The 4,845-nt window shown below is 48.4% G+C and overlaps 1 pseudogene; it reads right to left on the bottom strand.

Moving 5' to 3' along the window:
* Positions 1-1,846: 1,846 nt before the first annotated feature.
* LOC114892048 lies at positions 1,847-3,335 on the bottom strand (annotated as a pseudogene).
* Positions 3,336-4,845: the final 1,510 nt, after the last annotated feature.

Here is a 4,845-nt window from a genome sequence, read left to right as displayed (position 1 = left end):
TTCTTCTTTTCCAATTTGTATTCCTTCTATTTCTTTTTCTTCTCTGACTGCTGTGGCTAGGACTTCCAAAACTATGTTGAATAATAGTGGCGAGAGTGGACATCCTTGTCTTGTTCCTGACTTAGAGGAAATGCTTTCAGTTTTTCACCATTGAGAATGATGTTTGCTGTGGGTTTTTCATATATGGCCTTTATTATGTTGAGGTAGGTTCCCTCTATGCCCACTTTCTGGAGAGTTTTAATCCGCTTGACTGCTGATGGGTGGGGCTGGGTTCCCTCCCTGTTGGTTGTTTGGCCTGAGGCAACCCAACACTGAAGCCTACCTGGGCTCTTTGGTGGGGCTAACGGCAGACTCTGGGAGGGCTCACGGCCAAGGAGTACTTCCCAGAACTTCTGCTGCCAGTGTCCTCGTCCCCACGGTGAGCCACAGCCTGCCCTGCCTCTGCAGGAGAACCCCAAACACCAGCAGGTAGGTCTGGTTCAGTCTCCCCTGGGGTCACTGCTCCTTCCCCTGGGTCCCGATGCACACACTACTTTGTGTGTGCTCTCCAAGAGTGGAGTCTCTGTTTCCCCCAGTCCTGTCGAAGTCCTGCAATCAAATCCCAGTAGCCTTCAAGGTCTGATTCTCTAGGAATTCCTCCTCCCGTTGCCAGACCCCCAGGTTGGGAAGCCTGACATGGGGCTCAGAACCTTCACTCCAGTGGGTGGACTTCTGTGGTATAAGCGTTCTCCAGTTTGTGAGTCACCTGGCAGTTATGGGATTTGATTTTACTGTGATTGCGCCCCTCCTACTGTCTCACTGTGGCTTCTCCTTTGTCTTTGGATGAGGAGTATCTTTTTTGGTGAGTTCCAGTGTCTTCCTGTCGATGATTGTCCAGCTGCTAGTAGTGATTCTGGTGTTCTCGCAAGAGGGAGTGAGAGCACGTCCTTCTACTCCGCCATCTTGGTTCCAATTCCAGCTTCTGTGGGAGGAGTCTGGCATGGCTTCACTGGGTCCTCTGCTTAGGGTCTCAAAAGGCTGCAATCATAGTTTCTGCCAGAGCTGAGGTCTCATCTTAGATTCCCTTAGGGAAGGATCCACTTCCAAATTCACTTAATTCTTCTGGCAATGAGTTTATCTCTGCTATTTAAATTATGTATCCTTTTCAAAAGCACAAGAGTGTACATTCTTGTACTGTGGGTCTCTTTTATAAGGGTGCTAATACCATTCATGAGGGCTCCAGCATCATGACCTAATCACCTCCCAAAGGCCCCACTTTTTAAATTAAGATTTCAACATATGAATTTGTGGGGGGGAACATAAACTTTCAGTCTATAACAAACATGTGCACCTCAATGCCATTTCTTTCAGACTTACATTAATTCCCTAAACAAACACTTATTCAACACATGCTAAGTGCCTGCCTAGGTCTGGAAATATGGTTAGAATTGGGGATAAATAAGTCAGTCATAGTTCATATGCTCAGGGATATTGTAAACTATAATCATATAAAGATACATATTGGAGTAATTAATACAAAGCTTCAGTATTTAACATCACAAGAATTTTGGCTTTTTATATTCCATGAACTGTTTTGTGAGTATGTTGTTTCTTCTAAAACAGTGAATGACAGGAAAGAAATACAGATAAATTTGGTAATGTATTCAAGCATACCATAATGTACACAATTTTTAAAAATCATTTATAAGACAAATGGCAAATTAATTTTTAGGATACTGAACATTCAAGGCAAGGTCGCATATTAGGATCTTTTTTTTTTTTTTTTTTTTAAAGGGGGATTTGTATTTTTTTAAAAAAGTAAAAAAAAAAAAAAAAAAAAGTACCAAAAACTGAGATGAGTTGGTCCTTAACAGATGCCTTGGTGGATGAGGCTGCTTTGGGCTGTGCTGGCCTTCTCCCGCTCCCGCCGCCGGGCAGGGTCCAACTCAAAGCAGCACCACAGCCGCAGGGCCTCATCTGCTGCTACCGATGCCACTGTAGCCCCACCTGGGCTCATGGTCAGGCTAAGGACCCGGGCTGTGTGGCCTTTCAGCTCAGCCACCTTGGCCATAGTTGGGTTCCAAATCACCAGCTGTTTCTGGGCAAAGCCATGGCCTGAGATGAGCTCCTTGTAGTGGGGAGAACAGAGGATGGAGCGCACCCGGGAACGGGCACCCACAGCACTCAGGCCCCAGAGCAGACGTTCCAGACACGAATGTGTCGATCACTTGCGCCCCCTCCAGTTGCCAGGACATTGGGTTGCCAGGGACACCAAGCCACAGCCTTGATAGCCTCTTGATGCTGGGTGAATGTCTGCAGAGGAACCCAGCCACCCTCTCCAGGAGCACTAGGCCACACGTTGACCAAGTTATCGTTGCCGCCACTGGCTAAATGTCGTCCATCTGGGGCCCAGCGCAGACCACACACTTCCTGGCTGTGGCCACTCAGTGTGGCCACATGGTGTTCTGCTACCTGAACATCATGGTGTGGGATGTGGCCAGAGAGTGAGCCACTACACGGGATATAGCTATTCCAACCGAGGGAGCCCACTCGGGCAGAATGGTCATGTTTCGAAGCCGTTTCTGCTGTTGCATATCCCGTAGCTGCATCTCAGCACTGCTGGTACCCACAGCCAGGTAGTTTCCCTCCTTGATCGAGGCCACAGAAGATGTCTAGTCCCCAGGCTGCTCCATTTGCAGCAGCTGCAGGAGGTCACCAGAGCTAGCACTCCACAAGTACACACTGTTGTCCAAAGCCACAGCCAGTATGTTCCCAGAGCTCCAATCTACACGGTTCAGGTAGTAGTCATTCCGGATTTCAGGGGCGTCCAGGATCCTGTCTGGTCGGGAAGGAATGTAACTGCTGGTCTTCCTGCTGGAGCTGGGCGTGGCCTTCTGGCTATAGAGTACTTTCAGTCTGTTCTGGTAACCTTCTGGGGCATTTTGTGGTTATCCACTGAGCCGAAGCATCTTGGCTTCCTCCACATGAAAACCGTTCAGGTTCAAAGCCCATGCTTTCTGATGTTCCTTCTTGGTGGGTGTCTGACTGTCTTCGGGCTGCTTCTCCTTGCTCGGGAGGAAGCTAGCGACCTCCATCTGGGAAGCACTGCGACGGGGGATAGAGCGATCGCCGCCAGGTTTGCTGGGAGTGGTCTGAATCTTGGAGCTGGATTTGCCGGGAGTTCGGCCCCGGGGTCCTCCCAGCGCTGTGGGATCGGTTGGCTGCCCGCATAGGCGAGGGGCCCGGCCCGAGGCTTCCTTCGCTCTGCGCTGCCAGCGCGCAGGGGCTGCGTTGGGCATGGGTGTAGCCGGCTGCCCCAGCAAGTGCAGGTCACCCTCGAACGCGAACTGGGCCATGGGAGCGTCCCCGGATCGCTCGGCCCAGCCGCCTCTCACCGCCAGGTCAAAGCAGGCTCCGATCCCAGACCCTAGGATCAGTATTAAATGTTTGCATCTAGAAAAGAAAATGATTGTAATAGTTTAAAAGATATTACACGGCTCTAATTTGCTTGTATTTTACAGACTTCAAAAGACACTGAAAGGCTTGTTTATAAAGGCTTCCAGATGATTATTTATTTAGGCTGCGTTGGGTCTTCGTTGCTGCGCGCAGGCTTTCTCTAGTTGCAGCAAGCGGGGGCTACTCTAAATTGCGGTGCACGGGCTTCTCATTGTCAAGGCTTCTCTCGCTGCGGAGCACGGGCTCTAGGCACGCGGGCTTCAGTAGTTGTGGTGCACGGGCTTAGTTGCTTCGTGGCATGTGGGATCTTCCCGGACCAGGGCTCGAACCCGTGTCCCCTGCATTGGCAGGTGGGTTCTTAACCACTGCGCCACCAGGGAAGCCCCAGATGATACTTTTATGACAGAGGGAATACAGAGACAAAAACTAGAAAGGAAACATTCAGAGCCCCTTTTACAAGTAGGGAGTCACTAGGCTGGAATCTCATCTCCAAAACTGACTGGCCACGCAAAGGTCAAGCTACTTTCTCAGGGCAGCCCAGAAGCTTGAGAAGATTCCCAAAATTCCTGGACAGTAAAGCACAATTTCCCAGAGGAGGCGCCCACTGCTCCCCTTCTTCCGGCCTCTGTGCTTTCACCCTCTCTTCCCCGCTCCCACCGCTGGGCTCTGCCTCCTTACACGGGATTTAACTTACGTGTACATAAAAGAAAATAAACATCTTACACTGAAATATAAAAATGTTGAAAGTTATGGAATAAAGTGAATTCCCTCCTCACCTCAAAATGTTTACAGATCTAATGGCCTTTACACATAATGACATCACATCATGTCGTTATCAGCACTGTTAGACTTTTTGGCAAGAACTGTGATTTACTCATCTTAACACATAGATTTGAATGGATTTACTATTAGAAATGATAAAAGATCCCTTTAGACTCTGGAGACTGAGTTTAGGAATAAAACTAAAAGAGCGTGTTAGTAATTCATCATTACCAAGATACACAGGAACAATGAATGAAAAACATGAAGTGCTGGGACCCTTGTAGTACAGATTTCCAGGCTAGATTAACTTTCTGAAAGCAAAGGCCACTTTTCTCCTAAATGATATGCAGCCGGTTCCCTGGAGCTGGGTCAGTGTCGCTCATGCTGCATTTAGACTCTACCCCATTGTCGCAGAAAATTCTAGCGAAAGTCTGCCTGCAGTGCCATTGTGTATTTGAACATTCACTACAATGCTGTTTTTTATGGCAAAACACACACACACACACACACACACACACACACACACACACACACGATGTTAGAGCGTCTCATAACTTAAGCTTCTGTTCCTAAATAGAAATAAATTCCCGAAAATTTCTTTCGGGAGAGACCTCACCTCTACACAAGATGCTTTGCATATACTGATTG

The sequence above is a fragment of the Monodon monoceros genome, unplaced genomic scaffold, assembly GCF_005190385.1.
Source record: "Monodon monoceros isolate NGI ecotype Baffin Bay Population unplaced genomic scaffold, NGI_Narwhal_1 Super_Scaffold_12, whole genome shotgun sequence".
In the NCBI taxonomy this organism is placed as follows: Eukaryota; Metazoa; Chordata; class Mammalia; order Artiodactyla; family Monodontidae; genus Monodon; species Monodon monoceros.
The sequence above is the reverse complement of the archived record's forward strand: the minus strand, read 5'-3'. Positions and strand labels throughout refer to the sequence as shown.